The sequence below is a fragment of the Entelurus aequoreus genome, linkage group LG16 (genome assembly GCF_033978785.1).
Source record: "Entelurus aequoreus isolate RoL-2023_Sb linkage group LG16, RoL_Eaeq_v1.1, whole genome shotgun sequence".
In the NCBI taxonomy this organism is placed as follows: domain Eukaryota; kingdom Metazoa; phylum Chordata; class Actinopteri; order Syngnathiformes; family Syngnathidae; genus Entelurus; species Entelurus aequoreus.
Genome location: NC_084746.1, coordinates 40049588 through 40069897, shown reverse-complemented (window position 1 = coordinate 40069897; position 20310 = coordinate 40049588). Strand labels below are relative to the sequence as shown.

Sequence of the window (20310 nt, the reverse complement as noted above, 5' to 3'; positions counted from 1 at the left end):
GTTAGTTAGTTGCTTGGTTCTGGCACACGTCATCTTTTCATCCCATAACTTTAGAGATGTCCGTTAAATGCGTTAAAATGTAATATCGGAAATTATCGGTATCGTTTTTTTAATCATCGGTATCGTTTTTTTAAATTAATTTTTTAAAAATATTAAATCAACATAAAAAACACAAGATACACTTACAATTAATGCACCAACCCAAAAAACCTTCCTTCCCCATTTACACTCATTCACACAAAATCAATCAATCAATGTTTATTTATATAGCCCTAAATCACAAGTGTCTCAAAGGGCTGTACAAGCCACAACGACATCCTCGGTACAGAGCCCACATACGGGCAAGGAAAACTCACCCCAGTGGGACGTCAATGTGAATGACTATGAGAAACCTTGGAGAGGACCGCATATGTGGGTAACCCACCCCCTCTAGGGGAGACCGAAAGCAATGGATGGTCGAGTGGGTCCGACATAATATTGTGAAAGTCCAGTCCACAGCGGATCCAACACATCAGCGAAAGTCCAGTCCATAGTGGGGCCAGCAGGAACCATCCCGAGCGGAGGCGGGTCAGCAGCGTAGAGATGTCCCCAACCGATGCACAGGCTAGCGGTCCACCCCGGGTCCCGACTCTAGACAACCAGCACTTCATCCGTGGCCACCGGACCTGTGCAACTCCCCCTCCATAAGGGAAAAAAAGGGTTGTTTCTTTCTGTTATTAATATTCTGGTTCCTACATTATATATCAATACAGTCTGCAAGGGATACAGTCCGTAAGCACACATGATTGTGCCTGCTGCTGGTCCACTAATAGTACTAACCTTTAACAGTTAATTTAACACATTTTCATTAATTACCAGTTTCAATGTAACTGTTTTTATATTGTTTTACTTTCTTTTTTATTCAAGAAAATGTTTTTAATTCATCATTTTTTTTAAAAGTACCTTATCTTCACCATACCTGGTTGTCCAAATTAGGCATAATAATGTGTTAATTCCACGACTGTATATATCGGTTGATATCGGTATCGGTTGATATCGGTATCAGTAATTAAAGAGTTGGACAATATCGGAATATCGGATATCAGCAAAAAGCCATTATTGGACATCCCTACTTTAAATGTGACGTAGTTTTGTCTACATTATTAAGGACAAGTTGTAGAAAATGTATTATTAATCTACTTGTTCATTTACTGTTAATATCTGCTTACTTTCTCTTTTAACATGTTCTGTTTACACTTCTGTTAAAATATAATAACCACTTATTCTTCTGTTGTTTGATATTTTACATTAGTTTTGGATGATACCACACATTTAGGTATCAATCCGATACCAAGTAGTTACAGGATCATACATTGGTCATATTCAAAGTCCTCATGTGTTGTTCTAAATATGTTCAAAAATTGTGCTCAATTTACCACCAAAATTGGTTTATTGAGTCAAAACAGTTGTACCTCAGATTAGTGTTGTAACGATACCAATATTTTGGTACCGGTACCAGTACTAAAAATGTTTCGGTACTTTTCTAAATAAAGGGGACCACAAAAAGATGGCATTATTGGCTTTATTTTAACAACAAATCTTAGGGTACATTAAGCATATGTTTCTTATTGCAGTTAAGTCCTTAAATAAAATAGTGAACATACAAGACAACTTGTCTTTTAGTAGTAAGTAAACAAACAAAGACTCCTAAATAGTCTGCTGACATATGCAGTAATATATTGTGTCATTTATCATTCTATTATTTTGTCTACATTATTAAGGACAAGTTGTAGAAAATGTATTATTAATCTACTTGTTCATTTACTGTTAATATCTGCTTACTTTCTCTTTTAACATGTTCTGTTTACACTTCTGTTAAAATATAATAACCACTTATTCTTCTGTTGTTTGATATTTTACATTAGTTTTGGATGATACCACACATTTAGGTATCAATCCGATACCAAGTAGTTACAGGATCATACATTGGTCATATTCAAAGTCCTCATGTGTCCAGGGACATATTTCCTGAGTTTATAAACATAATATACAATTTTTAAAAATGAAAGAAGATGTTGTCATGCCAAAAAATATCGACGTAATCATAGTAGTATCGACTAGATACGTGCCTGTACTTAATATCATTACAGTGGGTGTTAGGTATCGATCCACCAATGGCATTTGTTTACATTTTGATGCGGGTGAGCTACGGTGTGTAGTGAAGCATGTTTAGCTATTCCTCGTCCTGCAGGGATGATACTTGTAAGAAACTTACTTTATTTGTCGCCATGGAGACCAGGCTTAGTGATTTAGAAGTAGCTAAAACACTGCCGGCGGCGGATGGAATTTAGCCACTAGCTCGCTAGCCATGTCTTAAAGCACCTCTTCCTGAGTGTTATAACTTCACCTTTATCGTTAGTTTTTAAGCCAAAATGCGTCCGTTCTCCCTTTTCTGTCTACACACTGTGTCTGCTTGTAAGTACTCTGTGATTGTGTGCCGCCGAACATGCTCCTCTGCTCGTAAACCAGCAATGTCACCGCGTGATTTCGACGCGGGCGCGGGGGTGTGCGGGACCGGTACGTTTCAGAGACGGTATCGTACCGAAAATTATTCGTTACTATCGCGGTACTATACAAATACCGGTATACCGTACAACCATACCTCAAATACACGTCTCCCATTAGAATCCAATTAATGGGTGCAACACACTTTTAGATAAGAAATATCATATAAAACAATCAAATACAATGTACTCCTGCAGTATAGTTTTATGAAATGATGTCATCATATTTATTCAACTTTTACCTTGCGGAGCAGATTTATATAAGTGTTTCCTACGGGCTGCTTCTCCGACACGTAACAATCGGAACATAAAAAACAAAACTCGTTTATGTTGCACGCGGATGTATTTGAGTGACGGACCGGACAGGTAATGTTCGACTGTCCAGTTTGTGGAGTCAGGACTAGGAATGCAGCGATTTTACATTTTGACTGTAAAATTCTAGTCTGAATAATAATCAGTTTTATGATTATTGGTTCATTTCACACAGAAAAATGGAAATAAAATCACATATTGTGAGAGATTTTGATGTGTTGTTTTTTACTCTCAGAAAAAATGTATTAAAAAAATAACAGTAACAAATAGAGATGTCCGATAATGGCTTTTTTGCCGATATCCGATATTCCGATATTGTCCAACTCTTAATTACCGATTCCGATATCAACCAATACCGATATACAGTATACAGTCGTGGAATTAACACATTATTGTGCCTAATTTTGTTGTGATGCCCTGCTGGATGCATTAAACAATGTAACTTTACCATGAATTGATTGACGTGGACCCCGACTTAAACAAGTTGAAAAACTTATTTGGGTCTTACCATTTAGTGGTCAGTTGTACGGAATATGTACTGTACTGTGCAATCTACTAATACAAGTTTCAATCAATCAATCAAAAACAAGGTTTTCCAAAATAAGACAACAACTTCAACTCCAGTTATGGAAAAAAATGCCAACATGGCACTGCCATATTTATTATTGAAGTCACAAAGTGCATTATTTTTTTAAAATATGCCTCAAAACAGCTTGGAATTTGGGACATGCTCTCCCTGAGATAATCCTGATACCCATTACAACTATGGGAAATACTATACTTTTACTTTCACAAAGTGCATTATTTTTAATTTTTTTTAAACATGCCTCAAAAGCTACAAAAAGTAATTAATTTTACTTTTTGAAACCGATACCGGTAATTTCCGATATTACATTTTAAAGCAATTATCGGACATCTCTAGTAACAAATAATGAATGTAAGCAAAATATTAACAATGAATTAAAAAAATAATTATTTATATAATTACGATAAAACTAGGATTTACTTTATTGATCCCCATAAGAAAATGTTACTCAATGTGGAAAATAAACTCAAACGTTATTGTCAATAAATATTATTGTACACTTGCTATATTACCTTTAAATGCAACACAGACACTCTCTAACGTTACATGAATGACAGGAGTACCTGTTGCTGTTTGTTTACACTCAACTGACTGAAAACTAATCTGCTGTCAGTAACAACTTGATATTTAACTGTATTCCTCATGAAGTAACTTGCCACTAACAACATTTAACTCGGTGATGTCTTACCTTTACTTTGCACTGTATTGGATGGATCAGACCCTTTAGTCGCAGGTTTCTTTTGGCAGTGTATACGTGGACTTCTGCAAGTCTCTTTTTCCGACTGCTTCTCCATATTTGTCCGCCATTTTTGTAATATTTTAAAATCCTTGGCTGGCGGAATCGACTTGGTTTGTTTGGTGTAGTGATACGCGAGGTCTGCTTTGCCAAGTTGCCTGCATGTTTTTATGATTTCTTTCATTAGTTCAATGAATATCATCCACTTCTTTTTCTCAGCACAATTCTTCACACTCACCTTCTTCCTTCCCATGGTTGGAAAAACAAAGTCATGTCAATCTTTAGCTATGAGCTAGTGCTAGCGAGTAAGACCGGATGTTTTGGGCGGATCTTACAGGGTTCGTTGTGACATTTGCTACGCCAACTACTGGCGGGGATGCTTATAACTCAAATTTGTGCTTGCGATTAGTTGAAAAACAGCTCTTATCTCAAAACACTCTTAAATTGGGACACTCTTAAGTGGAGGTTCGGCTGTAGAGTGGAACTTCAATGACTCAACACAATTAATTATCGGATGCTGGCCAACCTCTGATTTGTTATTATTTCAAAACAGCATTTTCCGAGGAAAGACTTTCCATACAAAAAAATCACAAAACATCAGAAAACCTTTTGTACCTTGACATGGTAACCTTCCTATCAGCTGTGTGGGTGTAAACAATAAGTCAACTGCTGCACTAAACACAACAATTTAGACTAAAATGTGAATGAGGTGTAATACAAGTTCAGCTTTAGATGTGCGCCATGTTTAACTCTAATTGTCACAAAAGTATTAGGTCTTCAATGATTAAATGATTATTTCGATTAGAAAAAAGTTTCAATTTATATTCTGTTGTTTCTATTAATCATTTAATGAGTGTAACTAAAAAAAAAGATACAATCCGCACAGCATAGAATGCCTGGAAATTGAAATACGTGGACCATCAGTTTCTGTTTGTATGGTGAGAATGAAGGTTATGACAAGCATCTATTTTCTTTCAAATGTGCATTGACGCAGGGAAGTTTGTTTCATCTGATCAATCGAGCAAAGTAATGCATAGCGGCAACCCAACAAGTATAAAGAGAACCACTTGATTGATTGATTGAGACTTTTATTAGTAGGTTGCACAGTGAAGTACATATTCCGTACAATTGACCACTAAATGGTAACACCCGAATAAGTTTTTCAACTTGTTTAAGTCGGGGTCCACTTAAATTGATTCATGATACAGATATATACTATCATATATACTATCATCATAATACAGTCATCACACAAGATAATCACATTGAATTATTTACATTATTTATTTACTATTGTAATGTAACCAAAGCAAGTGAGGTAGCGTGTTGTGAGATTTGCAGAATTTGTGGATTTTGGAGCTAGATGAAGTGGTGTGGAGGATTACGATGTAACAACCTGCAGGAAAGTTACCTAAAGAGAAAGTGGTTATATTTCTAGTACTTATCTTTTATTGCAAATTGTTGTCTCCAGAAGATGAGTTAAGATGTGATTGCAAAACAAGTTTGTGTCTTGTTTGGCAACTGACAGCTGACGGATTATGGATGTGTGTAAACATTTGTGGTATGTGCTTTTCCTCCTTCACACAAAGGGAACAGTTATTTTATGAGGATAACCATCAATTCCAAAAGTGTTTTGGAGGAAAAACAGATTTTGAGAGGGTTTAGGCGCCCGTTCAACTATGTTCCTTTTCTCTTGGGCAAGCATTGTTGGACTTTTTTACCACATGTTCCACCACTGTGGCTCCATAGCTACCAGCTTTATACTACTGACGTTCTTCTTTTGATGTTTGCCCTTTTAAATGTGCAGATACATTTTACGATTCAGCTCCCGGGTCATTCAGCCCTTCCCGGGTATGAATGCTCCACATGGGAGTGGAGCAATGGATAGCTCAGTGGGAAACACTTCCAAACCATCTGATATTTGTTTGTTAAAGCGTTTGTCACTACTAGCAACAAGAGGATGAGCGTTCCATTTACGAGCAGCAGTTGCACTCCCAGACAGAAGCACCTTGGTCTTGGGAGAATGTGGACGGTCTGAAGCGTGGTTAGCGTGACAGGCTAAAGCAGTCCGCAATGCATTTGCACCACATTTGCACAAAGCTCCATGGCAGCGTGACAGGGTACCATGAAACTGCTTCTCACAATTCAACCTGAGTTGGAGTTCAAAGCCATGGCAGGAACCATCGAGGAGGTTTTGTTGTTTTAGTAGGATTATATGATGAATAAATGACTGATTTTCAATGCATTTAGTGGATTAGTGTGACATGAGGCCAGGAAGCATCTAGGACAGGGGTGTCCAAACTTTTTCCACTGAGGGCCGCACACTGAAAAATCAAAACAAGCGGGGGGCCATTTTTATATTTTTTATTTTAAAAACCAATACAATAAATGTATAAAACATATACATTTAGGCCTCCACTCAGGCTTGATCCCAGTGAACCCAAATGGTTTCGGTCAAAAAAAAAAAAAAAAAAAGTCATTATTTAGTATTATTATTTTTATTATTATTATTATTATTATTATTATTATTATTATTATTCAAAGTTTAAATCCCTAGATCAACATTAGGTCTATCTGTCAATATAACGTTTTTAAACATTTAAGTTGTGTGCCCTTTTTGTCAAAAAAAACCCTGTTTTTTTTATGGAAAAAACACCAAATATGCAATATTTTCCCCCAATAAAATTTTAAAGTGGAATATTTGAGATTATAAATAATTGGAGCCTTAAAAAGGTCAATCACTCATAACAACATTGATTTGAATTCATTATTATTTTTTGAGCAATAACACAAAAAAAAATCTCACTAAAATGATTTAACATCAACGTGTTAAAAAATATATTATACATTTTTTATACTGTTGACTTTTAACACAATAATCTCGAGATCAGCTTCAGATCTATCCGTCAATTATAAGTTTTATTGTTGTTTGTGTTTTTTGTTTGTTTGTTTCAGGCCCTTCTTTAAAAAATAAAAAACAGCTCTGTTTTTTATATGGCAAACACAAAATATGCAACATTTTCCCCAAAAAATATTTTAAAGTGGAATATTTAATGTGACATAATTGGAGCCTTGAATAGGTCAATAGTTCATAATGACGTTGGTTTTGATTAATTATTATGTTTTAAAGAAAGAAACAGCCTGCATGGCAGCTTTGTGTTATTAGAGTAAACATTGCAACATGTTCTTATTACATTTCACCTGTTTGCTGTTTTATGTTTTACATTTGTTTTTTAATCATATTTTTAGAATGTGCCGTGGGGCCGTTAAAACATTATTGCGGGCTGCATTTGGCCCCTGGGCCGCACTTTGGACACCCCTGATCTAGGACTACGTTTACACTGCTGGCCAAAGTGGCACAGATCAGATTTTTTTCAAAATCTGATTTTTTTTATCTCCAGCTGACTGTTTACACTGCAAGTACAATGTGATGTTTATCAGACTTCCACGTAAACACGCACAGGCCCCCATGTGGCCCCAATGTGGCCCCCATGTGGCCCCAATGTGGCCTCGACATCACTTGCATGCACACTTCTATAAAGTGAAAACAAATTAAGTTGACCGGGAGGATGTTGATACTACCACAAGATAAAATAAAAGTCACGACACCTTAAAAATAAATTCAAGTAATATAAAGTATGAATGGATAGATGTTGGTGAGGAGGCGGGGTCAAAGGCATCGTAATGTACGATAATTAAGTATTTTTTCTGCAGGCGAGCTACTTTTCAATTGACCAAGTGGAGGGGATCTACCTCATTCATATATATCATCTATGTTTATTTATTTATGAAAGATACGTTAACAAGTTAAAGGTGTTTAATGATAATACAAGCGTGTACAAGAATATAAGTTGGTGTATGACAAGATATACACTTGACAAGAAATACATTGTCGGCAAACTCCGTAGCTTGTGCGCGGTAGCTTTCTGAGACTCTTATTTTGTTAGCGCAGGCAGGATGAAGCAGGGCTTTTATTGTGAAGACAGGAACTGTGCAGTCGGTCTTTAGAGTTTTGACGGCAGGTACGGCGCGAAGGTCTGTTGAAATAAAAAGTGTTTCTCGCCTTCCTGTCGGTCATTTTTTCTTAATAATGATCTGGCAGCAGCCAGCGTCATCTCACAAGACCCTCTGGTGCCGTGAATGTCAATCAAGTGATGAAAGTGATGTCTTGGTGAAGATTGATAATCGATCATTTTTAGGTCTATTTTTTAATGCCTGGCTGGCGGTCGACTGACACACCCTCCGCCATCGACCGCTAGCTCGCCATCCACGTAATGGACACCCCTGGTCTAGTATAATATATTTGGGAGGGTTGTAATCTTTTTATGGCCGTTAAGTAGAAGCAACATAGACATCACCGTGAATCTAGGTTGACTTTATTTTTCAACTCACTTACTTAAACAATTTAGGCAATTTACATAACAAGCAAATTAGGCCACAGCGTCAATTCCGGTCCTTCAACAATCGTTTTTTCTTCGGAATCAAAATATACATCTATATTTTACAATTTTACATATGGTCTATTATTTGTGCACTATTTACTGGTGATGCACTGAAAATTCGTCCGTGGCAAAAAGACTGACTGAAAGCAGATGTCGTGATGAAGTGTCCACTTCCACTGGTGGGCGTGACAAAGTTTGCGAAAGCTGACAAAAAAGTTGCATTCAGATTCCAATCGGATTCGGACTATTTTGTGATGTGGCCTGAATCTGATGCGAAAAAATCAGATTTAGCACTTTTGAGCGTTTAGACTGGCAAAACAATCTGATCTGTGTGACTCGAGGACAAAAACAAACAGATTTGGTTTGCAGTGTAAACTATTTGATTTTGGTGCTGGTCCATGATTTTCCCCCAAACTGTTGCCCACACTTTGTGGTTTTTTTGTGCTCATATTCTCTATCAAAATTCAGATTTGGTTTACCGTAATGAAATATGACACACTTTAGGGCTCCAACGAACGTTTGTCTGTGGCCGAATTTTTGCTGCATCGCTAGTCAATAGTGCTTTCAATCAATCAATGTTTATTTATATAGCCCTAAATCACAGGTGTCTCAAAGGGCTGCACAAGCCACAACAACATCCTCGGTAAAGAGGGTAATTTATTATTGAACTTGATGCAAGTTATTTGATTTATTATTGAACTTGATGCAAGTTATAACACTTTTATTTGATTTATTATTGAACTTGATGCAAGTTATAACACTTTTATTTGATTTATTATTGAACTTGATGCAAGTTATAACACTTTTTTTGATTTATTATTGAACTTGATGCAAGTTATAACACTTTTGTTTTATTTATTATTGAACTTGATGCAAGTTATAACACTTTTATTTGATTTATTATTGAACTTGATGCAAGTTATAACACTTTTTTTGATTTATTATTGAACTTGATGCAAGTTATAACACTTTTGTTTTATTTATTATTGAACTTGATGCAAGTTATTTGATTTATTATTGAACTTGATGCAAGCTATAACACTTTTATTTGATTTATTATTGAACTTGATGCAAGTTATAACACTTTTTTTGATTTATTATTGAACTTGATGCAAGTTATAACACTTTTGTTTTATTTATTATTGAATTGATGCAAGTTATTTTATTTGATATTGAACTTGATGCAAGTTATACCACATTTGCACAGTTATTATATTTATTATTGAACTTGATTTTATTTTATGTTATTGAGTTTGAATGTATAAAACTTGATGTTACTTGATGTTCGATAAATTTGAAAATGTTAAGCTTGGCATTAGCGTTCTGTTGGGGCGATGGGGGCAGGTGGGGCTTGAAAACTCCCCCTTGTCCAAAGTGGGGGATGACAAAAAAAGTTTGAGAACCACTGATGTAGGGGAACCCTTGTATCACAATATATTATTTGGCATATAAACGATAATAGAACCATTTAAAAACGGGTTGCAACGGCTGTCAATTTAGTTGCTGACGTATGCGGTAACATATTTGTTTATTTCCACATGTATTGTTTTCTTAAAATGATTGATAGTGACTAGTAAGGATGGGTACCGAATCTGGTACTTTTTTGGCACAGACCGAATCCCACCGGTTCTACCAGGAACCGATTCACGTAAAATCCAACGGTGCTATGTTTCCATACCATGGTTGCCCATGACGTCACTCCGGCAGCCCACCAGACAGACTCAGCATCACCTTACCACTTTGATGCATCCATCAGTATCTTTTCTGTCGCACTTATAGTTTAGGGCAGGAGTTGGAGCCTATCCCAGCTGACTTAGGGTAAAAAGGTCAATCACAGGGCGATATGGAATGGCCAAGCCTTCACCACCGCTTGATTCCCCTTCGGGGTGATGGATGGCTGGCAGCGCTTTATAGCAGCAGTCGACCTCCAGGGCCCCCCGCCCCCTCTGTTGCGAGTTGTCGTGATTGTATGTAACATGTTTATGTGTGCATGGCATGGAGGTTTTTTCCCACTCCAAACTTGGCCCTCTTAGGAGCCCGGTCTAGATTGTATTTTTTTACTCATCTTCTTCCCCAGCGTTTTACCTTTTTCACATCTTTTACGGGATCAGCGTTCCTGTTCTGTAACCCTGTACACTGTGGGTTTTTCTAATCTTGAACGGGTTTGTGCTGAAAACATAGTTTCGTTGTACTTGTGCCATGACAATAAAGTCCTATCCTATCCTATTGTGTGGGAATTGATCCCACATCAGCTGCACCTAATGTGAACCACTATCTCACTTTGACCCTCCATGTGGTCAATTGTTTATCCTGGCATTATTTGTTGAATGCTTTCTGACATCTCCCCCTTAGTCACAGCTGATCAAACACTTTTTAATGTACATTTTGGGCTTCTTACTCTGCTTTATTTACACTCGCCTTTACAGAGGTTGTTTTGGGTCATGTCTTCAAAGTGCTTACCAGTGGAGGGGATGTTTGAGTGGGAGATTTGCTGCGTGTGTTTGTGTGCTACTCCGCTTCATTACACAGATCACACGCCAACAAAAGCAAGACTTGAAACTTGAAGTGGCAAAACTTCAGCTCCTTTTCACAGTGGGATGTTTGTATCGGGATACAGTACCGCGTTTCATTCATTTTTCATGAAATGTGCCAGGATTATGGCAACAGAGGGCATCAGATAGCTAACTGGAAATGGTCACATCCAGCGTAATAGTAAGCGTTTTATGTTGTTTGTTTGTAGCATGTTCAGATGCTGTACATTACTCTACGTAGTGTTGTCTTTCTTTTCAGAATTCTCACTGTGTGCCAAAGGTGGCAATACTTCAAACTTAGCGTAAGCGTAAAGGACAAGCATCCGGACCTGACAAGAAGTTAAAAGAGCGACAATGGAGTTAACTAGCTCCCCTGTTGTGCCCATGTAGGGCTTAAAAGTGTGACGTGGAAACACATTGCATTGTGGGTCTTGCTAGACTCTGAATAGTTTATATACATGGCTGGATGCAAAACTGTGCTAAAGTTACAATTTTCTTTAACAAGATATCAGTGTTGGCCCTGCGATGAGGTGGCGACTTGTCCAGGGTGTACCCCGCCTTCCGCCCGATTGTAGCTGAGATAGGCTCCAGCACCCCCCGCTACCCCGAAAGGGATAAGCGGTAGAAAATGGATGGATGGAAGTCCAAAACACGGCGCAAACGTGCGGCATCAATAAACTGCCACAATCGTGGCCATGATCGCTTCAGGAAAAAAACATGAGATTTTTCTAATTTCCAGCATGAGAGCAAAGCCGAAGAAAGTCGGGTTTTGAAGCTAATAAACAGACAGTGAATCAACGATCAAACATGACTTTTAACGCCATCACCTGGTACATGTTGGCGTGTTCACTGCATTTTTCTAGAAAGACTCTAGAACAGTGGTTCTTAACCTGGGTTCGATCAAACCCTAGGGGTTCGGTGAGTCGGGCTCAGGGGTTCGGCGGAGGTCAAGACACACCCGACTCATCGTGTAAATAAAAACTTCTCCCTATCTGCGTATTACGGATACGGCAACAGCAGAAGTCAGACTGATTTGCAGGTGTGTAATTTGTTGTGAGTTTATGCACTGTGTTGGTTTTGTTGTTTGAACAAGGTGATGTTCATGCACGGTTCATTTTGTGCACCAGTAAAAGAACGTGGTAACACTTTAGTATGGGGAACATATTCACCATTAATTAGTTGCTTATTAACATGCAAATTAGTAACATATTGGCTCTTAACCAGTCATTATTAAGTACTTATTAATGCCTTATTCGGCATGACCTTATTATAACCCTAACCCTCTAACCCTGGCCCTAACCCTAACCAAATAACTCTAAATTAAGTCTTTGTTACTTAGAATATGTTCCCCTAGTGTCCAAAAAAACTCTAAATTAAGTCTTTGTTACTTAGAATATGTTCCCCATACTAAAGTGTTACCAAAAACATATAACTTTGTCTTGAATTAAAAAAAAAACAACATTTTATTTTTCACTAAAGAAGGGTTTGGTGAATGCGCATATGAAACTGGTGGGGTTCGGTACCTCCAACAAGGTTAAGAACCACTGCTCTAGAAAGAGGTTCTGCAGCCTCCGTAGCAGAACTTCCAGGTTCTGCAACAGCTTATTCCCTCAGGCCGTAGACTCTTGAACGCATCATAATAATCCCCTCAATTCCCCCCATAAATGGATTAACTCGCTGGAATATAAAGACAATATAACATACATCCATAAACGTGGATGCATATGCAAAAGTGCAATATATTTATCTGCACAGTAATCTACTTATTCATATCTGCACCTTATTGATTTTTTATCCTGCACTACCATGAGCTAATGCAACGAAATTTCGTTCTTATCTGTACTGTGAAATTCAAATTTGAATGACAAAAAAAAGGAAGTCTAAGTCTAAGTCTAATTTTTAGACTGGTAAGTTTGAATCAAAGCATGTTTTATTCAGTTACACGCGTAGCATTTAGTAGGCTGTTAGCGTTAGCCAAGCTAGCTGCGGGCGACAAAAAACGGGGAGTGTTTTGTAAAAAAGCATGTTGTCTGCTTTCTTTTAGTCTTGGGTAAGCAAAAAAAAATGAATGAGTATTATTTTCAGAGCAGTAGCGCAGTGATCAAAGTATTTAAAAGTAACAATGGGCTTGTCTTTTGAGGACAACCGACTTATGAAATGAGGCCTTACTCCATCTCAAACACATAAGTGATGAAAGCCGTAGATTATGCGCAATTTGAATGGAGGACATATTGCTGGTATTCCGACCGAGACTTCTTCCAGGAATTGAAAAGCAGTGGTGTTCTACCGAGCTAAGATGGCTGTTGTTTAGCAAGCAGTGCGCATATCTGAGTACAAAAGAGGCTTAAATCTTCCTGCAAAAAGCAGATACCAGTAAATATTCTAACTATGCAATGGAATAGTTCCCTATTCTTTGTCTAAAGAAGATTTGTCGAGTGATATCAAGGATTATACTTCAGTCACGTCCCCAGACATATCGAACTATTGTGCCATTACGCCATTTTACAAACTCTTGCATTCTTCGACTCTGCTCCCTTGGACTGGAGTGTGAACTGCATGCTGTTCTTCTTGCACTCTACCACCCTTTTTGACTACCTTTTGAGGAACTCTGAAGAAACATTCATCCTTTTTGCCATTTGAACAATTCATACAGCTAAAAACTCTAGCATCGGGCATTTTTTCTTTGAGAAAGGCGAAATGGCGTCTAGTACCCATTGAAAACAGAGCTAGCTAGCTTGACCACCACACACATTTAATAGCGGGACGTGAGCCGGACATGACGTCAGTAAAATCCAAGAAATTGGCCTTAACAGATTTTGCATTCTGAAAGTCTTCACCACTATAAAAACTGACACCGTTGACAAAATATTGACAAGTTTGGCTTCAACAAAAGCGGCAGCTTTATCGAATCTCTTGTCCATTGGACGTGCTCATATGGATCACTTCCACAGAACGTATTTTTTTTAGCGAGCAAGCCTTTCGTGGGCAGACCCGTCAGCGATCCTGTTCTGTCTCCCTGTAATGTTTGATCCTGTTCTGTGTCCCTGTAATGTTTGTCTGATCTTTAAGGGGATTATGCTGAAAATTTTAATTTCCCCTTGGGGATTAATAAAGTATTTCTGATTCTGATTCTGAGTTCTTAACATGTACAGTTTGTCTCGATGCGGTCCTTTGATTTTTTATGTTGTATGATTCATTTTAATCCAGTTTGTTGCTCTCTGTCACATTACCGCGGGAACAGTACAGCCTTGTACACAAAATTTACGTCCAGCAGAAATAGTTTCCTAGCACCCACAATTCATTGCTATTCGATCCCCATAGATAAATAGACGCTGCATTGAGCTGATGGATCCCACGTAGTGTAAACTAATACAAGTGAATTGACTGAATTTTGTATCAAATTCCTACAATTTGTGTTACATCTTTAACAATGTGTGTTTTGCTTGCTACATGTCTCATCTGTGTAGTTTTTTAGCCAGGGTATTGCTTTTAGCATATATTAATTATTGCATTTGTCTTAAAGCATAGACCAAGAGTGGTGACCATAAATCATGAAGCATTTAATACAAAATCAATTAAGTTTCATATTCTATTTTAACCTAATCCTAGATTATGGTATATATGAAATTGTAAATTGTTCTTTGAGTGCAACAAGAAAAGCCCAATTTGTTTAATGCCTTTTAATTTATATTAAACTGTTTTAAATGTGTTCTTTGAGTGCGATAGGAAACAGATGTTTAACATATCATAATATTTTCTGTTAAAATAAAGCCAACAATTACATTTTTTATGGTCCCCGTTATTTTGAAAAGTATCAAAGTATCGTAATACATATTGGTACCGCTACTGATAGTAAAATGTTGGTACGGGGACAACACTTCAACAAACTTATTCAAACTTTAAAATAATTTGGAACCCAACAACCAAACAATAACTATTCTCAGAGCAATCAATCAACTGGACTCTTCAGTTGGTCTCAGAAGCTATTCGCCTCTCATTCGACACAATTTCTAAGACAAAATGAACATTCCAGTTGTGATCGATTGAATCCCTGAGAACCTCCATAAAGATGTAATAACAGCTATCCACTTAAAACAGTGTTCACTGGGAACTCAAATGAGTACCAAGATAATTGTAATGCCAAGAGTCAAGAATGGTGTTGGTAGTGTCATGGTCTTGGTGGGTACATGAGTGCTGTATATTTATCAATACTAGCTTCCTCATTTATGCTAAGCACTCATTACACAGTATGGTCATGGTATTGAAATATTATCAATATCAAAAGTTTGACTAAAGTACGCATGAAATGTGTCCTAAATTGTGTGATTCCTTCAGCACTGAACCAGTGGTTGAAACAGTTTGACCGAAAATGTCTTTACAGAAAGTGAGTAGAGTATTTGGTTTTCAAAAATTCCCCATTAAATTTATCGCCACAGAGGCCCAAGATGATCGCTGACGTGCGTTGCTTACCCTGAGATTTGGAAAAGTTATATACTACTTCTGCGCCCTGGTACGCAGCCAAGCACCACATAGTGAGATTAGGTCATAAAGCCTCTTGGAAGGCAGACGCCCAGCAGTGATGTTCAGACAACGACGCTGCAGTTGGCTTCTTGGATACCATCCTCAGACACGATCAAGTTATTTTACAGCTCTTTTCAAACACCCTCTTAATGCTGGGCTTATCTGATTATGTGCTTGGTACAGGCAGAAAGCATATTTATTTATTCATACAATTACCATTCTCTAGTTTAGTGACGAACGGCGTGAAGGAGAAAGTGTTGGCAGCCATATGTTAATAGCATGGAAATGGGAAGGCTGTCTGTTATCACATGTTGCCACATCCTTAGTCAGTTAGAGCATCAAAAGCTTTGGCAAGCTCTCAAAGCGAAACGTGGCCTTTGATTGGCTGTAGATACTGTATTTGGCTTCCCCTTTTAACTTGGCCTTCCTTGCTGAGAGAGCAAACACATGGAGGACACGTCCTACTCCACGCAGACAAAAATCACAGAGCATCTGTGTTTTCCCAACTCCTGACTTCAATAAAATGCAACATTCCCCAGCAGAGCATGCAAGTCTTAGACTGAATCACAAAGCCCAGTAGGCACCAGCTTTTTGTCCGCCGACCCAACCTTGCCAGCATCGCATCAGTCCGAAGCTGATTATGATGTCTGAGTCGGTCTCCCACCTCTCTTATTGGATTTCAGGCAATGTAAATAATTACAATCTTATGTTTGAAAAACGAAATACAGTTGTCAAGAGCTTCAATGAAATGTTCATCTTTAAAGGCCTACTGAAACCCACTACTACCGACCACGCAGTCTGATAGTTTATATATCAATGATGAAATCTTAACATTGCAACACATGCCAATACGGCCGGGTTAGATTAGTAAAGTGCAATTTTAAATTTCCTGCAAAATATTCTGCTGAAAACGTCTCGGTATGATGACGTTTGCGCGTGACGTCACGGATTGTGCGGACATATTGGGACACCATTGTGGCCAGCTAGTAAGTCGTCTGTTTTCATCGCAAAATTCCACAATATTCTGTACATCTGTGTTGGTGAATCTTTTGCAATTTGTTTAATGAACAATGAAGACAGCAAAGAAGAAAGCTGCAGGTGGAATCGGTGTATTAGCGGCTGGCTACAGCAACACAACCAGGAGGACTTTGAGTTGGATAGCAGACGCGCTACCGTGAGTACGCAGCTTTGGCTTCCAAACATTTGATCGCTTGCCCGTACGTGCGTGCCGCTATGTGCATGTCACGTACATAACTTTGGGGAAATATATGTGCTGTATGAACTTTACGGAGGTGAACAGTACTTTGGGCTGTGGTATTGAGTGTGTTGTGCGGGTGTTTGATTTGTATTGGTGGGTTATATGGACGGGAGGGGGGAGGTGTTTGTTATGCGGATTAATTTGTGGCATATTAAATATAAGCCTGGCTGTGTTGTGGCTAATAGAGTATATATATGTCTTGTGTTTATTTACTGTTTTAGTCATTCCCATCTGAATATCAGGTCCCACCCGCCTCTCACAGCATCTTCCCTATCTAAATCGTTTCCACTGCCCTCTAATCCTTCACTCTCACTTTCCTCATCCACAAATCTTTCATCCTCGCTCAAATTAATGGGGTAATCTTCGCTTTCTCGGTCCGAATCGCTCTCGCTGCTGCTGGCCATGATTGTAAACAATGTGCAGATGTGAGGAGCTCCACAACCTGTGATGTCACGCTACTTCCGGTACAGGCAAGGCTTTTTTTTATCAGCGATCAAAAGTTGCGAACTTTATCGTCGATGTTCTCTACTAAATCCTTTCAGCAAAAATATGGCAATATCGCGAAATGATCAAGTATGACACATAGAATGGACCTGCTATCCCCGTTTAAATAAGAAAATTTCATTTCAGTAGGCCTTTAAGAGTTGTTTTTTTGGAAGGGTTGAGTAGATGCCAGCAAAATAATCTTTGCTGGGATCTCAACACCTCTGATTTAATGCCTGTTAATCGTGTCTCTATCAGTCCGCCCATCAGTCCTCCTGCTTTGCCCTCTTAGCGCGCTCTGTCTGACCCCTTGTCTTTGGAATGGCTTTTAGACCATGTGCCAGTAGTCCTTGACAGCTGCTGCAGCCTTTGGTCTGGCATAGCAAAACACCTCAGTTTACTTTTAAGGTTGTCCAGAAAATGCAGGTATGCTGCAAAGACCTCTTTGAGGTGTGTTTTTATTTGGCACCAACAAGCTCAAGCCCAGCACCATGTGTAAATGCATTCGTCTCCTGTATGCTTACTGGATCAGACAGGTTAAAAGGGAACTGGCTTCCTGAGTTAGGATAACCTTTAATTGGCTGTTTTCTTACAATGTTTTTCTTGTTCTCATGTGAAATATCAAAATAACAGCGGCAGGATACTCAAACCCTCCTCTTGATCCCTGTGAAACCACATTAAAGAGAAGTGGCCTGCATGTAATTTTTTAATTGGGCCTAAAAACTTGTGAAAACTACCCTCTCAGCGGTATTTACCTCAACTACTGTGGTGTGGCATATTGCACATGGCATGTGAGCAAGCGTCGCAAGTACAGTTGTGACTTGTGCACTGAAGGGCACTGAGCTGTAGCTGAATGGATTGTGACTAACAAACCAAGACCCCTGAGCTGTGCCTTTAATACGGCAAATTACTCCAGAGGTATTTGTCACCTGAGGACGATTAGAGGAATTATAATTCGGAGTTGACATCGAGTCTCAATAGTAAAGTCTATGTAGTTTGGGAAGGAAAAATATATACTTATACTATTAACACATTTACTTCATTCAGGTAATTTAAGATTTTAAAAGTGGAGTATGTAGACCGATGCAGGCAATATTGCTTGTTGAAATCATAATAATGAAATCACCTAAATCATATGAGAAAATGTCATGTCAAGAGTATTAAAGAGTGTCAACTGGGGAAATATAAAATCCCTAAGAAGTTTAAATTTAGGGATTTGTACTAAGAGACTTCGAGACTGCGTTTACAGTTTAAAGTTATGTTTTGGTACTGGGGTCCGGTCCACAAATATTTAAAAAAAAGATAAGTGGGGTGCACCTTGGTGTGATTCACTTTGCGTTTACACTGGTACTTTGGCTGTAGGACCAAAGGCTGCACAGTAAAGAACATACGTCATCTAGAAAAGGAACTCTTGAGAGCTCAGACCTCCACCAGCCCAATTGGTACAGAATCCTTTATACAAATCCTGACTCCAGACGGGGATTTGGATCTCTCCTTCAAAACCTAATTATTTGTTCCTTATCCCATTTCTGACATTAAATCAAACTCTTCCCATAACTGTTTAGGCTATGTAGCCAACTAACTGACTAACAGTCACACCCTAGGGATTACGCATACCTCTGAGTAGAGGTAACAATATAAAATTGGGCAGCTTTCCTGACACATTATGTAATGTAACATGGTTATCATATTTTCTACGATATTCACCAGTTTATATTCCACTAACATCTTGTAAAATGTACTTTAAAATAGCACCTTTGTCACACACAGAGGAAGAGAGCACTTCAACATTCTTTTATTTTACGTGTTTGTCCTTTCTTTTGTCTTTATTATTTTGCTGACATTTTAATCAATCAATCAATCAAAGTTTATGTATATAGCCCTAAATCACGAGTGTCTCAAAGGGCTGCACAAGCCACAACGACATCAGGGAAAGAAAAACTCAAGCCAATGGGATACAATGAGGAACCTTAAGACTGGTCCGTGTCTTTGGTTCAAATAGCAATTACATAGCAATCACAGTTGACCTCAAGTGAACCAAACCACACCAGAGTTCAATTGCAAGTAGGTTGAGACCAGTCTCTCAAGGGGTCTTGGTCCACTTGTTTGTTGCACACCAAGACTGACCAAATAATTTGCACCCTTACATAGTAGTAGGCTATTATTTATTTTAGAACAACTTGTAAAAACGTTGAACATTTCATTTTAGCCAAAAGTAAGCAGATGAGAAAATCCTTTTAAAACTCATACCATAAATTCAAGCTGATAGGGCGTGGATTGGTGACGCCTTTAAACCGAGGCCATGACCCTGCCAAAGGGCCAGATAGATTACAGCTGATCTGATGGAAAACAAGCCTGCTGATGAATTTGACGAACCAAAATGCTCCTGTCAACTCCGACTGCAATGACTCTTCCCCAATTCTCCGTGCTGTGTCAAACCTTCCAAAGACTCAGTGGTTCCTAAGCTACGGTAAACACAGGCTGGTAATGACTCCCTCAACCCCCGCCCCGCCAAAAAAGTGTGCAGGTATATTTGTCACAGTCAGATGGTTCTGACTGCTTCACGAGCCAAATTGTTTGGCAGTATCACTTACTCCATCCGGCGACTCGCGAGGGACAACCAGGCCAGTCTGGATTACACTGTGAGTCCCCAGCATATTCATTTCGTATCAGAGAGATAACACACCAACACCACGGAAAGTGGGAGGGCGATTACTCACGATGACCTCACAATAATGCTCATGGTACTCAAGTAGCTTTACACTATTTGTTGTGTCTTGGCATCAAGTTCACAGTCAGACATGGAATGGCTCATTTTTACAGAGATATTGTAAAGGCAAGGAATAACAACAGTGTGTCACTTTCCATTCATTTTTTGTTCCACCCAAAAATGTATTA

The 20310-nt window shown here is 38.5% G+C and overlaps 1 protein-coding gene and 1 long non-coding RNA gene across 9 annotated transcripts in view; one reads left to right on the top strand and one right to left on the bottom strand.

Annotated features, from left to right (window-relative positions):
• Nucleotides 1–20310, top strand: part of LOC133630945 (glypican-5-like) — a 385962-nt gene that overhangs the window by 84602 nt on the left and 281050 nt on the right. The gene's annotated exons all lie outside the window — the stretch shown is intronic.
• Nucleotides 622–19888, bottom strand: LOC133630949 (uncharacterized). Its single transcript, XR_009821375.1, has 3 exons — nucleotides 19789–19888; nucleotides 19663–19720; nucleotides 622–679 (listed from the first exon to the last, which is right to left on the bottom strand). It is a non-coding gene; the product is annotated as an uncharacterized LOC133630949 (long non-coding RNA).